This window comes from Cynocephalus volans, chromosome 13 (assembly GCF_027409185.1).
Source record: "Cynocephalus volans isolate mCynVol1 chromosome 13, mCynVol1.pri, whole genome shotgun sequence".
Lineage (NCBI taxonomy): Eukaryota > Metazoa > Chordata > Mammalia > Dermoptera > Cynocephalidae > Cynocephalus > Cynocephalus volans.
Genome location: NC_084472.1, coordinates 47,678,852 through 47,703,020, shown reverse-complemented (window position 1 = coordinate 47,703,020; position 24,169 = coordinate 47,678,852).

Genomic DNA, 24,169 nt, shown 5'->3' with positions numbered 1-24,169 from the left:
CCATTAATGACACTATTTCTCTGTGTTATTGTAAACACCAGTATATGTCTCTCTTTTCACTAATACTATTGGTTGTATATATTACAAAGACAGTAGACTCTTTTCTTTGGGGAATGTGAAAGGTCAACTATGAATGCCGTAAGGTCATTCAATTGTCAGACTAGACTATCCTAATATGTACTTTTAGTTTTGTTTTACAATCGTCCTTCATTTCTGTTAGTTTTCCAAATGAATTTGACTGAGTCAATTTCTGAATCAAGAATACAAATGTGGGCATAAAAAGAAGATCTGGTAACTTTAAAAAGGCCTATGGAGTGCTGCCTGAACACTGAACTTTTTGCCAATCTTTCTCCATTTTTTTCCCCCAAAGTGGAAGTTAACTTTTACCTACAACTCTCACCATTTCCCCATCCCCAATGACATCAACAAAAGCCTTTGTGATCTTCATGCTGTTGTGCATTTTTTTTTTTGTCATTTTTAACTACTGTAGGAGAACCTGTGGACTCTTCCTGCAAACTGCAAAGAATGTTCTCCACAGGAATGTTGTGACATGAGATGATGTCATCACATCTGATGCCCACTCACCATGCATGTGCTTTCAGATGTTGCTAAAGATTAAAATTAATGCTGAAGTAAAGGAAAAAATGAGTCACACAAAGGCTTTTAGGAAAGTATGCCAGAATTCCAACCTCATCTCCAAACAAAGTTCGGTATGCACTGTCGCTCCTCAGTGCACAGAGGTTACTGGTGATTACGGGGGTTATGTGACATCTGTCATTCAGCAGCAACTAAGTAAGACCCCTGTTCCCCTGTGTGCCCAGGGTAGGGCTGCCATTGAAAGGCCTCAAAATAAGTAACGATGCAGTTTCTAGCCACAAGAAATTTACCTTTAATTGAAAAAACAAATAGGACATAAACAGAATAAAAGGTCATTAAAAAATAATAATGTAAAGAATTTTTAAGTATAAAAAGAAGTTATTAAGGGTGGGGAAATTTTAATTGATCAAAAAATAATTCCTAATTCCACTAGGTGATGAATAGATAGGATTTGCCTAGACACTGACAGAGGAATGAGTTGGTATCATTCCAGATAAAGAAAAACCAAGAGGAAAATTCACTGGGATGAGAATTCACTGGGGTAAATGTACAGAAGCCTGGAGACTAACAAATGAGGATGGAATAGGAAGGAGTGAGGATGGAAGATTAAACGATGAAGCTTAAAGTGCTGTTATACACCAATAAGAATTCCAGATTTAAGAGAAAAACATAAAAAATTACAATATCCATACAAAATACAGAAAAACTAGAAAAACAAAGGAAGGTGATTTTATGGAAAAAAAGCCTCTGAATTAAGTAATAATTTATAAGTATAAAATAAGGAAAATAAATCATAAAGAAATAGGTTTTTGCCTTGTAAAAGTTTTAAACTCCAAAATAAAAAAAATGGTATAAATTTGAAAAAGTCTAGCCTGTTTGACACTAGTACAGCAAAAATAATATCTTTAATGTATAAAACTAAATGCTATATAATATGCTATATGCATGCATAACATTCAATGAGATTAACAATAAGATACAAATAAAAAATGATTGGCCAAGCACATAATAGATAATTTTCAGAAGTACAGTTGTCGAACAGATATATAAAAATATAGCTAATATAAATAAAACACTAATCCCTCTAATAATGAAATACATGCAATTTAAAACATGATAGCATGTCTCAGACTGCTACCACATGGGATATGGTAAGACGGCCAATCCTGTAAACCAATTCTGTAGAGTGAATGGTACACATTGGTACAACATTTCAGGGAATCATTCACTGATGTCTATCATGAGCATTTAATATGTTCATTCTTTTTTCCCCTAAGTAATAGACTTTATTCTTATAGCAGTTTTAGGTTTACAGAGAAATTGAACAGAAAGTACGGGTAGTTCCCATAACCCTCCCCCACCACACACGTACACAGTTTCTCCTATTTTATTTTTTTTATCATTTGTTTCTGTTATGAGCCAATATTGGTATATTATTATTAGCTCAATTTCACATTAGGGTTCCCTCTTTGTGTTGTACAGTTCTATAAATCTTGCCAAATGGAAAATGTTACATATTCACCATTACCATATCATACATACTCAAACATTTTATCTTTGAGAATCTGTACTAAGAAATGAATCCAGTGTAAAAGAGGATCTGGCACAAGTTACTTCTTAATTGGGTACAGAGTTCATGTTTAGGATGACCAAAAAGTTTTGGAAATAGAGGTGGTGGTCATACAGCATTGTAAGTGTAATTAATTCCTTGCAATTGTATGCTTAAAAACTCTTAAAATGGCAATCATTATTTTATATGTAGTTTACCACACTTAAAAAGAAAGAAAAAAAAAGGATCTGGCACAAAGGTATTCATCACAGAATCATGTATAATGGTGAGGAACTTAGAATGAATGTACAAAACTAGGGAAATTATTAAATAAACTATGATACGCCTATATGATGGACTGTTACAGAATAATCTAAACTTTATTTATGGAGAAGTTTTAATTTTTTGTGAGGAAATTTTTAAACATAAGAATATTATTTTGATAAAATAGTGAGTGACAAACATTCTGAGATGAAGAATAAAGTCTCAGGAATCAAAGTGCCTGATTTCACCTCTGGATTTGCTTCTCATACAGTTATCTTAATATTACATGTTATGTAAAAACTGAATCCAGGATCTGCTCTTCATTCAGTTTACTCTGTCTCCTGTGTTCTCCACATGCATCAAATTCACCGTCAACCTATGCACAAACCCAAGGAAGAACCCTGGATGTCATCCTCAATTTTCTAATTTCTATCATCTCCTAGGTCAAATTGGTCATTGTTGACTGTCTCCAAAATCTCCCTCCAATTTGTCACCAATATCATTTCAACACAGAATATTGGTTCACTTCTAAAAAAATAAAATAAAATAAAATAACCAAAACACTTGAATAGTCCTAAAACTGTTTCTCTGACCCCAGTTTTACTCTAGTAAAATATGTCCTATAAGTTTTACCAGCATGTTCTCTATAAAATGGAAATCAGATTATGGCACTTTCCTGCTAAAACATTTTAAGGACTTTCAGTCATCTGTAAGATAAACTTCTTAAATGTCTAGCTAAGCAAATACTGGTTTTGGTATTTTGGACCACACCTACCACTTCAGCCTCACACCTTCAAAGCCAATATGCTTTTTTTTTCCCTATTTTTCACAATGTATAAGAATAATTTATGTCAATAATCACTTTAAGATGAAAGAAGAACTTTACCTCCTTTACTCAATCTTCTCTACCCCTCTTTCCAGGAAATGCTCAAAAATCCAGCATCTTCTACTCCCAGTCTTTCAAACTATAGGTTGTCCATTACTGCTTATTAAATCAATGTATTGGTTCCATCACATGAATTTTAGAAATTAAAAGGAAGACATACAAATGGCCAACAGGTACACGAAAAAATGCTCAGCATCACTAGTCATCAGAGAAATGCAAGTCAAAACCACACTCAGATATCATCTCACCCCAATTAGACTGGCTATTATTAAAAAGACCGAGAATAACAAATGCTGGCAAGGATGTGGGAAAAGGGGAACCCTCCTAAACTGTCAGTGGGACTGTAAATTAGCACAGTCATTATGGAAAACAGTATGGAGTTTCCTCAAACAACTGCAATAGAGCTATTGTATGATCCAGCAATCCCACTACTGGGTGTATATCCAACGGAATGGAAATCATCATGTTGAATGGATGCCTCCTCTCCTGCGTTCACTGTAGCTCTGTGTACAATAGCCAAAATATGGAATCAAACCAGGTGTCCATCAGTGGATGACTAGAAAAAAAAATGTGGTATATATACACAATGGAATACTACTCAGCCACAAAAAAAAAAATGACATACTCCCATTTGCAGCAACATGGATGAGTCTGGAGAAAATTATGTTAAGTGAAATAAGCCAGACAAAGAAAGAGAAATTCTGCATGTTCTCACTCATAACCAGCTGCTAGGAAGGAGGGAAGGGAAAGAGGCAGGGAGGGAGGGAGTAGGGAGGGAGGGGGCGAGGGAGGGAGGAGGGAGGGAAGGAAGGAAGGAAAGAAAGAAGGAAGGAAGGAAGGAAGGAAGGGAGGGAGGGAGGGAGGGAGGGAGGGAGGGAGGAAGGGAGGGAGGAAGGAAGGAAAGGAAGGAAGGAAGGAAGGAAGGAAGAAGGGAAGAAAGAAAGAAGGAAAGGAAGGAAAGAAGGAAGGAAGGAAGGAAGGAAGGAAGGAAGGAAGGAAGGAAGGAAGGAAGGAAAGGAAGGAAGGAAGGAGGAAGAAGGAAGAAGGAAGAAGGAAGAAGGAAAGGAAGGAAGGAAGGAAGGAAGGGAAGGAAGGAAGGAAGAAGGGAAGAAAGAAAGAAGGAAAGGAAGGAAAGAAGGAAGGAAGGAAGGAAGGAAGGAAAGGAAGGAAGAAGGAAGGAAGGAAGGAAGGAAGGAAGAAGGAAGAAGGAAAGGAAGGAAGGAAGGAAGGAAGAAGGGAAGGAAGAAGGGAAGGAAGGAAGGAAGGAAGGAAGGAAGGAAGGAAGGAAGGAAGGAAAGGAAGGCAGGAAGAAGGGAAGGAAAGACCACAACGATATGTTGAACTTTCAGGAGGAGCGAACAAATCTAAGGATACTAGAGATGGGGGGGAGGGGGAGGAAGGGAGGGAGGGCGTTTGGGCAGTGATACGTCAGGTAAAGGGCATAAAGAAATATCACAGTTCATAAGAATGAAGATGCTAACAATAAATAATAAAAATTTTAAAGAATTAAATTGAATTAAACAACAACAACAACAATAAAATAGAACAGAAAATATCAGTCATTGCATGTAGTTAGGGTTAATATTGCTTTATGAAATTTGTTTCAATTGTATGTGGGTCATAGTCAAAAAAGGTTTGAAAGTCACTGCTCTGAGTTTCTCAGTATTTTGTACATAATTTTATTATAGCTCATAGATAATTGCTTCTGTTTATTTGTCAGTTTCAACTACTGGCTGCATGCGCTGACAGAGCAAGAAATAATTCCTATTCATTTTTTCGTCTTTGATAATGATGTATATCTGAAAATATACTTAGTGCAGAATACCCCTCAATGTGTATTCTACGAAAGCATACATGCAGGCAGCATTCAGTTTCACTGGTTTGCCTATTAGGGAATCAATCTTAGATATTCATCTAAAAACATGTGGCTCCAGAAAGGCCTAAAAGACAGCATTATTTGATTCTCTTAAAAGTTGATCTCAAAGCATGGACAAGTTAGACAACTTTATTCCAAAGCTTCTAAATATTTTATTTTTTATCTTTAACTCCAAATTCTTATTACAAATTTCCAAGACATCCTGGCAAGTTTAACAGTTTGTGTGGAAATATCCTAAAAACATCCTGTCATAACATGGAAAGAAGATTAATAATAAGTAGCATATCCAAAGAAAGATCTAGCTAGGGCAGAAAAGAAAAGAGAAACAAGAAACAGCAGCTTCAGTGAAAGATCTTTTGGCCAGAACAAGGAGCTGAGGATCTGCAAATATTGACCCAACTTTTTAAAAAATTTACTTATTTTTTACTTATCATTATACAATGTAGTTGATTTTCGTGGCCCTTTACCAATTCCACCCTTTTCCCTCTCCCTCTCCCCCTTTCCCACCCCCACCAACATCACATCTGTTCTCTTCTCTTAACAAGTTCAAGAAACTATTCTGATTGTTGTTTGACCCAGCTTCCACTGGGACATTGGCACCTCAAACTAGGACTACAGCCCCTCTCTGGTGGAACACAGGGACTGAACTCAGTCCTGCAATTGCGTCATGGGCAGGAATGGGGTATAATTATGTTAAGCACATAAAATAGTCACAGAAGGTCAAGCTCTGGTCGGGTCAGGTTCTTCAATGTTGCTCGCACACCTGCTCTGCAATTTAAACAACTTTGATGTTGAACTTGTACCCTGTGCCCAGTGAAATATACACAAGCCTGCCAGCCAAAGGCTAAGAAAGAGTGTATTACTTGATTAGGTTTTATTAAAGCATAGAAAGATTCTACCCTTGGATCCTGAAAAATAGTCCTTTCTTTCTACAGAGCTACACAAACTGTATGTATCATCTGCCCCTTAAGTAAATCCAAATGGTCTAAAACAGAAAATTCTTATTTACTGTAAGATCAAAGTAGAGTCTTCAAAAAGCAATTTATAATTTCAGTGTTACCACTACAGTTCGAACATGATTTGATTTTTTTTCCTAATGAAGCCCTTTTAACATACAAATTCAAGAACACTAATTATTCCACTTAAGAAATAATTAGTGCCCCCCTTCTTCCTTGTCTAATTAATATATTGTGTTTAAGCCACTAGGAGGGGTTAAAATGCCAAGTTGTTCCTTGTGATTTTTTTTTTAATTGATCTGCGTATGTTCCCTAATGGCAGGTATACAGCTTTAGAATAGCTCCGTTAATTCTGGCAAGTACTAAAATTATGTCCTTCAAGCCAAAAGATACTCAAGGAAACGCTTCCATTTCTCCTCTGCTGCAGAGTCCCCACACTACAATGGTCAGCCCCATATAGCCAGGGGAGAAAGAACAGGTAGAACCATTTCATACATCTGGTTCAAGAAGCTATATACATCATCGACTCACACAATTTTAGGTTTGAAATGGATCTTAAAAGTTGTTTCTGTTTTACATGACTCATCATCCTCATTTGCAGATTCTACAAACCCACTGCCAATATCATCCTGAATGGGGAAAAGCTGAAAGCTTTTCCTTTAAGAACAGGCACTAGACAAGGATGCCCACTCTCACCACTCCTATTCAACATAGTGTTGGAAGTACTAGCCAGAGCAATCAGAGAAGAGAAGGAAATAAAGGGCATCCAGATTGGAAAAGATGAAGTCAAACTGTCCCTGTTTGCAGATGACATGATCCTATATATCGAACAGCCTAAAACCTCTACAAAAAAACTCTTGGAATTGATAAATGATTTCAGCACAGTAGCAGGATACAAAATCAACACACAAAAATCAGTAGCATTTCTTTTCTCCAATAGTGAACATGCAGAAGGACAAATCAAGAAAGCCTGCCCATTTACAATAGCCACCAAAAAAATAAAATACTTAGGAATTGAGTTAACCAAGGAGGTGAAAAATCTCTATAATGAGAACTACAAACCACTGCTGAGAGAAATTAGAGAGGATACAAGAAGATGGAAAGATATTCCATGCTCTTGGATTGGAAGAATCAACATAGTGAAAATGTCCATACTACCCAAAGTGATATACAAATTCAATGCAATCCCCATCAAAATTCCAAAGACATTTTTCTCAGAAATGGAAAAAACTATTCAGACATTTATATGGAACAATAAAAGACCACGAATAGCCAAAGCAATGCTCAGCAAAAAAAATAAAGCTGGAGGCATAACACTACCTGACTTTAAGCTATACTACAAAGCTATAATAACCAAAACAGTATGGTACTGGCATAAAAACAGACACACTGACCAATGGAATAGAATAGAGAATCCAGAAATCAACCCACACACTTACTGCCATCTGATCTTTGACAAAGGCACCAAGCCTATTCACTGGGGAAGGGACTGCCTCTTCAGCAAGTGGTGCTGGGATAACTGGATATCGATATGCAGGAGAATGAAACTAGATCCATACCTCTCACCGTATACTAAAATAAACTCAAAATGGATTAAGGATTTAAATATACACCCTGAGACAATAAAACTTCTTAAAGAAAACATAGGAGAAACACTTCAGGAAATAGGACTGGGCACAGACTTCATGAATACGACCCCAAAAGCACGGGCAACCAAAGGAAAAATAAACAAATGGGATTATATTAAACTAAAAAGCTTCTGCACAGCAAAAGAAACAATTAAAAGAGTTAAAAGACAACCAACAGAGTGGGAGAAAATATTTGCAAAATATACATCTGACAAAGGATTAATATCCAGAATATATAAGGAACTCAAACAACTTTACAAGAAGAAAACAAGCAACCCAATTAAAAAATGGGCAAAGGAGCTAAGTAGGCATTTCTCTAAGGAAGATATCCAAATGGCCAACAGACATATGAAAAAATGCTCAACATCACTCAGCATCCGGGAAATGCAAATCAAAACCACATTGAGATACCATCTAACCCCAGTTAGGATGGCTAAAATCCAAAAGACTATGAACGATAAATGCTGGCGAGGCTGTGGAGAAAAAGGAACTCTCATACATTGTTGGTGGGACTGCAAAATGGTGCAGCCTCTATGGAAAATGGTATGGAGGTTCCTTAAACAATTGCAAATAGATCTACCATACGACCCAGCCATCCCACTGTTGGGAATATACCCAGAGGAATGGAAATCATCAAGTCGAAGGTATACCTGTTCCCCAATGTTCATCGCAGCACTCTTTACAATAGCCAAGAGTTGGAACCAGCCCAAATGCCCATCATCAGATGAGTGGATACGGAAAATGTGGTACATCTACACAATGGAATACTACTCAGCTATAAAAACGAATGAAATACTGCCATTTGCAACAACATGGATGGACCTTGAGAGAATTATATTAAGTGAAACAAGTCAGGCACAGAAAGAGAAATACCACATGTTCTCACTTATTGGAGGGAGCTAAAAATTAATATATAAATTCACACACACACATACACACACACACACACAAACCGGGGGGGGGGGAAGAAGATATAACAACCACAATTATTTGAAGTTGATACAACAAGCAAACAGAAAGGACATTGTTGGGGGGGAGGGGGGGAGGGAGAAGGGAGGGAGGTTTTGGTGATGGGGAGCAATAATCAGCTACAATGTATATCGACAAAATAAAATTAAAAAAATAAATAAATAAATTCACTTAAGATACTCAGAGACGGATGTAAAACCTGTGGATATACATCAAAATCCCTAGTTTTTCCACTGGATTAAAGTGCCCATTTGGAGTGGCAATTGATGGTTAGAAATTATAAATAAGTAATAGAGTAAATTGTCTTTTTAGGGAGTTCTGACAATTTAGCAATTTTTTTCTCTGCTTACTGCTTGGGTACCAAAAACTGCTGTTTAAAGAAGCCTCTTGGGTCAATTGGCAAGATGATGTACTAGGGATTGCAAAACTTGAAACCTAACTATATATTCTCTTGTTAATTTTTAAAATAGTTTTAGACAACACTTCCTTTATCTCAAAGAGTAGAAACTTTATTCATAGAGGACCTCTATAGTTTGAATGGGTTCTCTCCAAAATTCATGTTGAAACTTAATCCCTATTGGGGTGACATTAAGAGGTGGGGTTGTTTAGGAAGTGATTAAGTCATGAGGGCTCCTCCTCATGAAGGATTGGTGTCTTATAAAAGGGAAGGCAAGAACTAGCTCAACCCCCTTTTACCCTTCTGCCTTCTGTGATGCAAAAACACAGCATTTCTCCCCTCCAGAGGATGAAGCAACAAAGTGCCATCTTGGAAGCAGAGAGACTTGGTTCTCACCAGACACTGAACCTGCCACTACCTTGATCTTGAACTTCATAGCCTCTGAGACTACAAGAAATACATTTCCGTTACTTATTAATTACCCAGTCCCAGATATTTTGTTATAGTAGCACAAATGGACTAAGATAAGGACACTATATAATCATGAAGTTCAAAGACCTGAAGAAGGTCTCAAGTTCAGGGACACTAAATAGAAATTCAGATCCTTTGGTAGAACACTAAGACAAAGTGCTAGATTTCTAAGCTGCTTCCAAATTTTAGATCCTTTTCTGTCACCATTCTGCAAAGTCAGTTAGGATGTCTAAAAGGAGAATAAAGTTCCCAAACAGACTTATTTTGTTGTGCTCTTCAAGATTTTGGTATCAACACCACTTCTCATCCTATCCCCAATTTATTTTTTCTTGGATTGGAAGCGGTAGTGGTCAGAATACTTGCCACTTGCCAATCATGACACTAAATACATTGCATGGATTAACAAATGTAACCCTCAAACAAATGTATGATGTAGATACTATATTGTTTCCATTGTATACAAAGGGAAAAAATGTTAAAGCTCAGAAATGTTAAGTCACTTTTTCCAAGATTTTGACTCATAACCACATCTGATTTGTCTCCCCAAACCTTGCTCCTCACTAAACTGTGCTTCTTCCCAAGACTCTCAGCAGCACCCGTGCCTACTGCACCATAAGTCCTACACACACAGACACTTCTAGCCATGGGCAATCACAATGCTGGAGGGAATCTTAACCATTTCTGCCTCACAGAAGGCTTAGCAACTCCCAAGTCTAACACTCTCCCATTTTATATTTTACGAATCTGTCCCCAAGAGATACAAATATGTCTCCAAATTATCCAAGGACCTAGTAACTATGTTGGGGCTAGAAACTAACTCCTGACTTTTGGTTTAGTGCTCATTCCCCACACCTCATGAAGTAGAAGAAGGGAAATAAAAATTATCGGAAAGACCTTTTGCTATTAAGTGATGAACAAATATTAAATGAACTCTCTGCAGCTGGGAAAGTGAATTAAATTACTGCTAATAATAATTATAGCTGAAAACAGTCATAACAAGCATGGCAGTGAAGAGGAGAAAAAAATTAAATACTTGGTTGTTAAGTGTTTTCTACAAGTGAAATAATTTCACTGGGGAAAAGCTCCCAGATTAAGTACCATACTAAGACCACAAAGCTAATAAGCAGCAGAGCCAGGATTTAAAACCAGATATTTGGGATACCAAAGGTTCAACTCTGTCTACTACATTTATATTTCTCACTAAGTAATGAGTGTGTATTTAACATGCTATTAATAAAAAATAAAAAAATATTTTAAAAAAAGAAAGAAAGAAAAGAAACCTGTGCTCTTGGAGCAAAATGAGGAACTGTATCACAAATTAACATAGGAAAAATTGAAACAGAGGAAGAAAAAATTAAACTAAATGAGTCTTTTAATAAGAAAAATTTAAAAGAAGCACCACTTTACCCCTGGCAGTTGAGAGGGAGGGTTTGCTATGCAATATTTGATGGCAATAATAATGAGGCACAAAATGCCTTTAGAAATTTTGTTCATTTTTCTAACCATAAATAGCCTGATTTGTACATACACTTTACCTTTCCTGTAACAAGAGCATGTACACAAACTCTAGTGATCAAAAGTGAAATTCAATATTCTCTTCGAAGAGGAAAAGGAGCCCATTGCTTATAGAATTATCACCCTGTAGCATGAACATATTAAAGTAGTATGTGTGTATATATATATATATATATATATATATATATATATATATATATATATATATATATATATATATATATATATATATATATATATATATTTAATTATTCTCTGCTGGTTTCATGTTTACATATTTTGCTTTACAAACAAGATTACAATTTCCTTAAGTCTGGAGTCCATTGCATTTCTCTTGTTACTTCTTAAGTCATTACATTAAGTCATTTTCCTGAATCTTCTCAATGTGATATTCTGGAACTTTTTTTTTTTTTTTTTTTGGATAGTCTTCATGAGTTAGATGCCTATTTTGTGGTGTTCTTAATTTCTTACCAAATTTACTTAATTATTTTCATTGAGATAATTGTCAAAATAAATAAGGCTATTCATCTTCCCAAATAAGCATGCATAGCTTTAATCTACTCTTCTAAATTCATCTGTAGTCCCTAGTTAATCTATTTCTTTTTAAGCAATTATTATGTTACCTTGAAACTTGCTTCACACAGTGTATGTGAAAATCCAGATGCCAGAATTCTTGAGAACAAGTTCTGAGGAATTCCAGGTAACCGAGAAAGAAAGAAATGCTAAATGGCTTTGTTTTGTTTTTTGTTTGTTTTTGTTCTGTTTTATTTGTTTTTTTGCAGTTTCTACAAGTAAAAAAGCATGACTGCTACAATGGATGGCAAAGACTCTGTTTTCACGGTTATTTATAAAAAAGTGAACATTTGAGTCAGGTACACACAGCTTAAGATGAAAGACAACAATATCTAAATGCCTACTGTAAATTGTCATTGCTGCTCTGGCTTTTTAAGGGGCATACCAATGGTAAAACAAACAAACAAACAAACAAACAAACCAGCAATAGACAGCCCATTGTCATTCTTAGAGATTCATGAGAAAAGTTATTTAAGGGAACATTAACCCATAGAAGCCTCGTAAATAAACTCCTCTGATCACAAGCTGATGTTTATTTTACTTGTCACTATCAAGAAAAGACAAACTGATAATGTTTCTATGTGATCCATCAAAGTTTGAATGAAAAGTACTCAGGACAGTAATGTATGCTAGTTCCTCTCTTCTGGAAAAATCATAATCTTATGTATTTATTTACTTACTTACTTATTACAAATATTCATGAGATACAAAACTGATTGTCCCCCCTCCTGCCCATGACGCGGGGGCCAGATTCATGCTGAGGGCATACCCATTACCACAAATTACTTTTGCACCCTTTGTCCCCTTGCACTTATCTCCCAACCTCCCTCTCCTTATCCCCTCTCCTCCACTCCAATTTGTAGCCCTAGGAATGTACCCCCCTCTGTTGGATCACGGCACTACTGTGGCCTTTCTTTCCTGCCTTCCTTTCTCTCTTAGCTTCCACATATGAGTGAGCACATGTAGTATTTATCCCTCTGTGCCTTGCTTGTTTCACTCAACATAAGTTTCTCCAGGTTCGTCCATGTTGTTGCAAATGGGAGTATTTCATTCTTTTTTATGGCAGAGTAGTATTCCATAGTGTATATATTCCACAGTTTCCTTATCCACTCATCTATTGATGGACATTTAGATTGGTTCCATATTTTGGTTTTTGTAATCTCAACAGCAAAGCAACTATTCATCAGCAGCTAATTTAATTTCACATTTAGACAAATTAAAGAAGGGGAAAAACCTAAACTTAAGCACTTGTTTATAAAATTTTCCTAGGTGAAATTGCTCACTCTAAGATCCCTGTAATGAGAACAGTCAGCATTTTTTCTCAAAAGAATTTTATGCCTGAAGTCAGAGATTATCTTCTATCAATGATACCCATGGAGAGGAACAGTGGAAGGTAGGCTGTGTAGGGGTAGATGTAGTTGCTGGTAGGAAGTTTGATCCAATCACCTGAACATGCCAGGCATGGTTTGGATGGCTCCGCACTGACTCTATGTTGATCTTACTACTTCTACTCCCTTACAGTCCTCAACTTTTACACATTTTCATGTTTGATTGTTGTTTTATTTACTACTTCATTTTCTCCAATGAATATTAACTGAACATATATCTGTTTAAAGTATGTGCTAAGTGCTGAAGAGGACAAGAAGATATATAATTAATTGAGGCAATAGATGTAAAGTGCCTGGAATGGTAAGCTACTGTAGATATTCACTAAATGGTTGCTGAGAAAGTCAATGAATGAATAAATAAATGGTGTAGAAGATAAGATAGAGAACCCAAGCAGGAATGTTAGGAGAGTGAAAATATTAGCTTGTTTTGAGCACAGAGTTTTCTCTACATTAAGAGGGTTATCAGTGCAACTTGTGCATGTATGCACGCACACGCGCACACACACACACACACACACACACACACACACACACACACACACACACACACATACAACCTTCATTTATTTCTGTGAAATTCAAGTCCATTCTATCTATTCTTGACTACACAATGGAAATCTTCAGAGACAAATGAAACAATTCCTCCCTCCATCTCCAGTGGAATTTTAAGGAATTTGCTTACTTATCGGGTAGTTCAATATTCTTAATGAGTCAGAATTGTTTCATTTATTTATATTTGTCACCAGAATGCTATTTTCTGCACTTTTTAATTGGAGTTAGTATGACACGCCATTGCTTAGAGTGCTTCTCCAAATGAAGACCCAAATGTTCTTTCTAAGTAGAAGATAAATCTAGGATAAGGCATTGGATTGTAACTTAGAATCTGGAGTTATTTTTTATATAGCACGTAATGACAGTTAACAGTCTGAGTTCAAGTCATCATCCAACTGATGAAGGAAAGGAAACCAAGAGTAGAAAGACTTGCCTTAAGTCATATCTAAAAGTGTAGTGGGTAGCCTAAAGGATATAGGTCTTCCGGACTAAGACATAAGGCTGTTTCCACACTAGTTATTTCTAAAAAATCTAGGAAACCTAGAGTTGTCGCTAAAATTCTATAGCACTAGGAGCTTTTACCATTTGCCTCACTGACTTAGCACTCTAACAGCTATCCTGACCTCATAAAAGTTTTTCCAGGTTGGGGTCAGGATCTGACCTGGTATTCCCAAGAACACTTAGATAGCACCAAAATGTCTCAATTGCCTCATAAGTTTGTTGGATTTAGCCATTGGAGCTTTTTTGCACTGCCCTGTATTGTCCAGGAAAGGCTGGTTTAGTAGATTTCTGACCACCATTATATTCCACATAAAACTGTGAGATAAGACTTTCTTGTACAAACTTTGGAAAGTCACATTTTGAATCAGGAAGAGAATACCCAATAAAGCTTCAAGACTTCCATGATTGGTCCACTGAGAAACGACACTTTTATCTTAACTGCTTATCAGCATGCTAAGATTTGTTCTTACAATCTTGTTTCTGGAGAGTTATTTGAAATTTCATAATGAATTATAATGAATAATTACATGATATGATTAGCAGCTCAAAAGTGTTAAACCAGGACTAGCATTTCATTATTTTCCTATATTATTAATAAAAAATTATAGAGCATATTTGGTTTGCTAATTCCTTTAACCTTGGACATATCTTTAATGTGTGTGTTATAGTTTCACTTTTTTTAAGTTCCAAGTTTGCTCATACATTTGACCTCTTCTTGATTGGCTTTGATATCTGAGTTTCTCTTACAATAAAGAGGTTCACAATCCTAAATCACTGACATGTAAATTTTGTCTATGCAGAATTCAGGGCCATATAGAGCTAAAAATTTGGATTCATTTTTAATCAGAGTCTCAACACGTACTTCTGTTAAAAGTCATCCATGTACTCCAAAAGGGATCAAGAAGAACTAGAAAGCTTCAAGGTGCTCTTTCAGCAACTTTCAGCCTTGTTAATTCCAAAGATGACCATGACATTTAGATGATGTCAGTGACCCAGTTGGCTGATAAATCAATATGGGAAGGAGAAAATAAAAGAGTATAACATATTTGTGCCTGCCTTTCAACTTTCTTACTCTCATACAAACCACTTCCCCCAGGCTGGTGTAATTAACATTTCAGGTAATAGATATTTTGTGTATTAATCTTTATAGACCACATCAAAGGACTGAATCTGACTCAAGGTTCCTGAATCCAGGGGAGTCTTAGGCTGCTCACTCAAGATAATACTAAGACTAGCTCAAAGTTGATGTGACTTTATTATCTTGTTTTGCTTTTTTAAAATATACACTATAAAAAGTATCACTCAGTTTCCTTGGTTTTGAAAGACCGATCCCAGCCATTCTAATGTTGGCTCTGCCCATATTCTTAGATCTCATTCTTGTGTCTTACCCCTTTCATCAGTGTTAATTTATTAAGTTGCATGAATACATACAGCATTTATACATATTCAGTTCAAGTAAACATGGCATGAGTACCTAGTCCGTTCCCAATACTCCTAGACACCGAGAAGGATAGAACATGTACTGAACATGATATCTGTCTTCAAGGAGCTTCTGGGGTTTAAAGCAAAGAGTCTAACAAGTTTCAGCTTGCAATGTGAAGAAGGAAACAAGTATCAATAATGAATGTCCTCACTAGAAACCAAAATCCCATTTGAGAAAGTGTACCCTCTCTACATTCTGTTCAGTAAAGTCTACAAGTTTCTAAAGGATAATCTAGATTAGAAAACGTAATGCAACTAAATGTGCCTCATTGATCCCAAGTGATTAGTTCCTTATTGCAAAAGCCTGTCACCACCTGGGAAAAGAGAGAAGAAGGTTTAAGGTAAAGAGTGACTACCGTATTAGCCTCATTTAGCCTGCAAAAGCCAAGACAGAAGAAGGATATTAACGGAGGGCATTATTCAGAAGATAAAATTCAATTTGGTTTGCTATCTGTAAAAGCACAGAAAAAAAAAAAATAAAATTATCAGTCAAGAAGCAAAATTTAATTGTTAATATGTGTGTTACAGAAGAAATACACAATTCCAAAAGTACAGCCAAATTATTCCACTGAAGAACTTCACATGGAGTTGTATATAGTTATATTCCAGCCACAGGACTATTAATAATATGCAGCTGAAAAATTGCTGACTTGTGGGCACTATCTATTTGTGAAAGCTCCCTCAAAAGTAGAACAGCACAGAATATGGAGACCTTGAGGTCAAACATATCCATTGTGGACCATCACAAAACTGTTGATACAATCTAGCAGTTAGCTTCTATAAAGGGTCATATTTTGGAAGAAAAAAACATGCACATTTTTTGGAAAAAATAATTCTTGGCCATAAGGCTGCCTCGATCCACCTTCTGAGCCAGGTTGATGCTTGTACTGTACAGAATTCAAATATCTTTTCCCACTAAACTCTTCTTCTGGCTGTGTTTACATTTTTAAAATTCTGTATCTTTCTCTGTCTGAAAAGCAAACCTTCCCTGCTAGAGAACTGGGTCATTGATTATAAGCCACAGGTGTGTTGTCAACTTAATCAAACCCAGTGTGTGAATAGAGGCTCCTGCATCCCTAACAAGATAATGATGTTAAGTACAGCTTTTTAGCAAAATGCACCGCATTTCCCATACAAACAACAGATTGTTTCCATGGTTCCTTCTTCTTTTATCCTCTCAGCTTTTTGTCATTCCATCCTCTAAGTGATCCCAAAGTTGCCCCAAGCTACACGAATTAAATTCAGTGCATGTGCAGCAGACGCATTGCTTCTTGGGTTTTATACTCTCAAAACACTTTGATGTCTAAACTAGGGAGTGAGAATGGGGGTGAAGAGGGAGCAGATGAAGTAAACACATTCATATCCATGCTTACATTTATGCACCACTAAATCACACAGATAACGTTATGTTTCACACTCATGTTAATAAATGCCAAAAAGTTTTGTTGCATTCGTACCTGTATTCACATAGATGTGTATTCAGGCTCACCATCATGTGATAGGTTATATACACCACACAGCAAAATAGCTTTAATCTGCACATATAATGGCTGCTATCAACTCCAAAGGTCAAAAGGGGACCCCCCTACCCAACCAGCTCAGTGCACCAGGAGAGCCTCATGGAATGGGTTAGACTACAGCACTAGAAACCCAGCCAACACATGGACTCTCAAACGGTGCATTTATTGTCGTCCAAGAAGAAATGAACTCCCTCACCCATAACCAGCAGTATTTATTTTATTTTATTTTATTTCTAATTTTCCTTTTTTGACCGGTAAGGGGATCGCAACCCTTCGCACAGTGTGGTCCGCACCATGCTCAGCCAGTGAGCACACCGGCCATCCCTACATAGGATCCAAACCCGCGGCCATGGCGCTACCAGCGACACACTCTCTCGAGTGAGCCACGGGGCCGGACCAACCAGCAGTATTTAAATGCACAGCCACTTCCCAGAGAGTTTCCTCAGCACTAAAGATAAATGAGGTCTAGTATTACACAGAGGTTACTTTTCTGGGACGGCAGTAAGGCAACTCAATCAGAAATTTGTCTGGTGGCCTGCTAGATAGCTAGTCCATTTGGTAACTAGAGGCAAAAGAAAACGGCATAACTAAGGATCACTCCCCCCAGTATTTACTGGCTCAGAACTTGAGAATCTGTTTATTTTGTCAGTTTCCATCTCTTTGGCATAATGTAATAAAAGGAAAAAAATATTGTAAATGATTAGCTGGTTAGGAGGACATGATCAGAGAGCAGGAAAATGCAAGTGAGGGCCTTCTGGGCAAGCTGCTCCTGATTGTGCAGCCTCCTCTACCTTACCATCAAAGCATTGCCTGGGTCAAACCCAAGGCCAGGACTAGGCTGAGGCAAGAGAGGCACTGAGGGTGCAAAACTTACCAAAGCACCCTTCCCTAGGTCCAGAAACTCCATCAGGTCCAAAAGATAAGCACAAAACAGGGACACCTGTTAGATTCATTCCAAGAGTCTTTTTCAGAGCCATCTTATTTTTTCACTATTTCATGATAAATGAACTTGATATATTTCTGTGAGGAGGTCTAGTTAGGAAGCCATCTTCCTAGGGCTGCTAAACAACTTCAAGAATTTAAGAAGGTGGAAAAGGGCAAACAGAATTGAAACAATTATTAAAGAGTTATTTTCTTCCTCAAAGCTCTTAGCACCATTAACTAAATAAACTTCACATTTAAAAAAAAATACAGTATTATATTTTAGGAGGTATTCAGGGTTTTCCCTCACTTAAACACAGTTCATAAAATATTAATTACTGCTGGGATATTTAATAAAAGTTGTACAATTTAAGTAGCACTTGGAACATCTTCGAGCAAGAGGCAGACATGGTACTTTCGTTTTGGCATTGCCCAGATTCTATTCACTCATTCATTTGTATACACTAACATGCACAGATTGCTTGGTATCTACATACTCCTCTAATTGCTGGGGACATAAAAATAAATAAGTTAAAATGCCTGTACCAAGGGGTGATAGTCTAGTAAGATGAAAATTAAGTCATTAAACAGATGATCTTTTCAACATTGACAATCTTCTCTCCAGTGCCCTGAGGAGGTGACGTCCAGGGAGAAAGTGGCCAGTCCCCTGACAAAAAGTTATCTTTGTAAAGGAGTTCACTTTTGAGTAAAACTGTTCTATTGATTACTGAACTCCCTCTTCCCACCAAACTCTGGAATGTTCTTTGTATTTACTAAAGCATGTTCTATTATCTATCTCCATCTGATACAGTTGCTCCAAATTATGGCTTTAGTATAGAAATCTCAAAACAACACAAACGATGGTTTCCTTGAGACACTTTGCCATCTATTCCCTTTATCTATATCAAAAAGCAACTTTAAAAAAAATTATAGTTAAGTATCCTTTTTATTTATTTTACTTTTTAATTCATTTATTTTTTATTATGAATACTAATGAGATACAAAGCTGCTTGTCACCCCTCGTGCCCATGATGCGAGGGCCAGATTCATACTGGGGAAATACCCATTACCAGAAATTGCTTTTGCATCCTTTGTCCCCACCCAATTATCCCCCAATCTCACCCCCTCCCTCGCTCCCTGTCACTCCACTTTGTAGCCCTAGGAATGTTCTCGGCCTCTGTAAGACTACGGCACTACTGTGGTCTTTCTTTCCTTCCTTCCTTTCTCTCTTAGCTCCCACACATGAGTGAGCACATGTGGTATTTATCCCTCTGTGCTTTGCTTATTTCACTCAACATAAGTTTCTTCAAGCTCATCCATGTTGTTGCAAATGGGAGTATTTCATTTTTTTTTATGGCAGAGTAATATTCCATAGTGTATATACACCACAGTTTCCTTATCCAATCATCCGTCAATAGACATTTAGGTTGTTTCTATATCCTGGCTATTGTAAACAGAGATACAATGAACACAGGAGTGCAGATATCCCTTTGACATGATGATTTCCATTCCTCTGGGTATATACCCAGAAGAGGGATAGCTGGATTGTATGGAAGATCTATATGTAGTTGTCTGAGAAGCCTCCATACTCTTTTCCATAGTGGTTGTACTGATTAAAAGTCCCACTTAAAATGGTCAATTTTCCTTACTTTCTAGTGGTTTTTCTTCAATTATGACTCCTCTTTTTCCTTTTTGAGCCAATTTCTAGTTTTAATCTTAATTTTCATGTTTTAGAGGTATTTGCTTTTCCACAATTAGCTCATCTTTGCATAAAGTGAGGCAAATGAAATCAGACTGTGTTCACCACCAAAATATTATGATCTCTTTATCCCAATCATATTCAGGTTGACTCTAATGTAATTATCCTGTGCATGTATGTCACAGAAACTCTTTATATTTACTCTGGCAATTGTATTCAAATTTCCCTGGGATATTAGACATAATGGACCAATTCCGTACAGCCTCGTGCATGAGGATCAAGTAAAACAGCATCACCTTTGGTTTATAAATACTGTGCTGATGTTTCAATACAGACCTGGTTATTATCACATTTTTTCAGTCCTGACACTTAAAGAAAAAGTAACATAACAAGCAGAGAGAAATGTCTTAAGCCCATTCCCTAGTGTTTTCCTTCATATGCAAAATTTCTTTTAACATCAGGGAAACAACATCCAGGACTACTTTCTTAGATTACTCGCCCCCTCTTTTTTGTCTGCTCCTTCACTTAAGCACACTCAACACAAATGGCAAGAAATATACACCTCTTTTTGAACTCTATTCAGCCATTTCCAGATTACTTATGGTCAGTTTTCTGAGATCAATAACCAACTAATTCACAACACTTAGCAGTATCTAAGTTGGAAAGATGTAGCCCATTTGCAAATCCAAAAACACCTCAAGAATGATAGAAGTAGAATTTAAACAGAATCTGGAAGGACCCAATGTACATTCTTATGGTGTTGTCATGGTTTTTGAGAAGGAAGACTCCCCATTGCTACGACCAAATTCATCTTGGGAAGAACAAAGAATTTCCATCTCAGTTTTTCACATAAAGAAATTGCATGAACTACCTTTTCAGCCTTAAGAAAAAGACGTGTCATTTTCAGTCTCTACAATGATACTACATCAGGTGGAAACATACTCACTCGGAATTATTCCTCTCTGAACTGGATTCTTCCTACCATATCAGGGATCATCAATAATAAACTTTTATTTGCATTACAATGTATAATTTTCTGAGTACTTTATATACATTATTTCATTTGACCCTCATACCCACCCTTCTGCAAAGTCATGTCCAACAGTCTAATCTTCAGTTTGAAAGTTATAATATCTGGGCAACACAGTGTGTGGGTCTAGGGAGTGTGCAGGTCTACGGAGTTGCCAAAATTCTGAATCAAGACTAGAGCTTTATTCTATTCTCCACACCAGCTATGGAGAAAAAACCTCCTCACTTTGCAAGTACATAGTCTAATTTTTAAGCAACCCAGTCACCATATCCAAAATAGTGGAAAAAGTCACTCATTAACACTGATCAGGTACCACGTGTAAGTCTCATCAACTCTGACTTGACGATATAGTACTTTCCCAGTACCCACTACGTGAGGCACTTAAGAATGACAGGACCATTTTTTCCAGCAGAACAACACACAGGGAACTAAGGACACAGACTAAAACCTGCCATTTGTTTCTCAGGGTAGAGAGAACCATTCAGAGCACAGAGAACATGCACTGAGATTACAAATTAATTTTTCTTCTTGTCCCCCATCCATAATGTCAAAAGTGGTCTCAGCCCCCAAAACAACTACTTACCAATTCCAAGTGAAGTATAAAGAAACATAGACCCTACAGTATTAAGTGCATGTCCACAAAGAACAATCTATAGGGATAAATATTTCAAGACATCTAAAAACTAATTTCAGAAATAAAACAGGTTGCATCTCCTGACTACTCCTTCAAAGTAAAAATCTATCTATCTATCTATCTATCTATCTATCTATCTATCTATCTATCTATCTATCTATCTATCTATCTATCTATCTATCTTAGGTCTAGCCACAGAATCGATAGATTCTTAACCTGTTATAAATTATTTTCCTCTGCCTCCAATCAAGATCAGATTTAATCTAGTCTCAAACAGGGTCTTTCTGAGTGGGAAAGGTCTAAAAACAGCAAAGTCTGCATAACTGCCACAGGCTGTTTGCTTACTAGCAAGTTCACAGATGTCACCATCTGGACTAGAACAACCCTTTCAAAGAAAATGGAGGCGGGAACAAGGCCACTCTGATCAATACCTTGGTGACTCTGATGGAAGAGACTCACTTGCAGAAAGAAAACCTATAATTCCCAAAATATATCATCACACCCACAGACTTTTCTGTGTACAGCCAATTTGAACTTCTTCCCTGAGTGCCAGCTTCCTGCTGATTTGGATTCAAAGGACCTCTTCAGATTCTCTGTACCCAATCGATGTTCTTAGAGGTGGCTTATGTTAAGTGGGGAAGTAGCCATACGTAGGCATTGGTTTTGCTAAGACAGCCTGAGACAGAACAAGACCACAGTCATTGGAATTGAGACAAGAATAAAAAAAAAAAAAAAGATTGGGCTCAGAAGAGACAATAAATAACAGGATGGCATGGCAACAGGGAGGCTAGGTAAGTCTCCAGAGAAGATGATATTAGATCCCATCTCTCAAGTTCCCTCCCAACATGAGACCTCATCATTATGTAATTAATATTAATATTTTAAATGTAGACATTTAGAGGAGGAAAGTTGGAAATCAAAATGGCAGATGGTGCATATGCTAAAATCTCTCCCTTCCTCCTCCTAAAAATGATGGACACTACAAAAGGTGTGATAATATAGGAAGTTTAAGTGATGCATAGATTTGTAAGAAGCTATATTCTGAGCAGAACAGTCCAATAAATTAATACCTTAAGTTCTAAACATAGAACTTTGTGATTTGTGATCCAGAGATGAAAGCCTAGAACAGGCATCAACTACAGGGTGCCCAGCAGGCTAACGCTTTTGTAAATAGTGTTTTCTTTGCACAAAGACACACTCAATCGTTTAGGTATTGTCTATGGTTGTTTCATGCTCCTATGGCAGAGTTGAGTAGTTGCTACAGAGACAATGTGGCCTTCAAACCTAAAACATGAACCTTACAAAATAAGTTTCCTGTCCCTTGATCTGCAACAGTGCTAGAAGTATTGAAAAAATAGCACTTTTTCACAGAGTAAGTAATATCTGATGATGGTGGAGAAGGAGGTCTTAGTTGCAAACCAATTTAGACTCCTTCCCATTCAGCTTTTCTGAGTGTTTAAGGCAGGGAAAAAGGGCTGGCTGGTTAGGACAGTTGGTTGGAATGTGGTGCTGATAACACCAAGGTCCAGGGTCCGATTCCTTTACCAGCAAGCCACCAAAAATAAATAAATTAATTAATTAAAAAAAGAAAATGGAGAAGAAGAGAATCATTTCCTTTCAGAGCTATTAGTACCATTTTAATTATTTTTTAATTAATGTAATAAGTAATAATGTGTTACTTGTTCGTCTTTTTCATTACACAGTAATCAAGACATTTGTCTGTTGCCCGTTACTATATCCCACTTGCCTCCATATTTCATAAATGAGTGAATTAGTTAATGGCATACAGTAATGTGATCCTCCTTACGGTTAATCTTACTGGCACAAAAAAAAGTAATACTAATACTTGACATTTGCATAGCACTCCTCTTCCAAACACTCGAGCATTGAGTATCACCATCTTATTAATCTTCTTAAGACCAGAGAGCAAGGAAGGTGACAAGGACACAAGTTTAAACATATTATATGATAGGAAATTAGCCTCTAGATATTTTCCAACTATTTTCAAACACATCCGCCTATTTTTTTTTTTCCTAAAATGTGCTCTGCTCAGCTGAAAGAGCACGGAATTAATAAACGTGATTTATTTATTCTGAACTTTCTACATCTCTAGGGTGTTTTAGTTTGACATGAAAGGCCTAACACCCCCAACATAAGGCTCTGAAGAAAAGAGAAAGCAGAAACAACAGGTTAAAAGGATCACCCAAAGAAACTCATTCAATCTCATGACCAAGTATGCTGCTCATCAAAGGCAATGGTCACGGCCTTGGCTCACCCAGCTCCTCACTGCCCTCCTTTCTGTCCCACTTCCAGTCTTTTGAGCATGCTAGATAGGGAAAAACAGGATCAATGAATAACAATAGGCAGGAAGAGTAACACAGAAAGCTCTAGAATAATTAGTAATTCAAAAATAAAGGGAGTATCATAATAAGGCTGTGGGCTCCTGTGGTTGGTGGTATTGAGAATGAAGTTGAGAGGAATGTTATGTAAAATATATATTTTTGTTGTTGGGAAATGAAATTAGTTGACTTCCAAGTTCCCACTCAACTGTTGCAAATCTTTGATCTTGGAAATGCGCTCACAATACATTGCAAAATTTTAAAATTTATACAAGTATATAAAATAAGATCCATTTACTGTTAAGAATATATATATATATACATATATACACACACACACACGCACACACATGCACACACAAAATACATATCAATATTTTAATAGTAATTCATTCTAGGTCGTATAATAATGAGTGATTTTA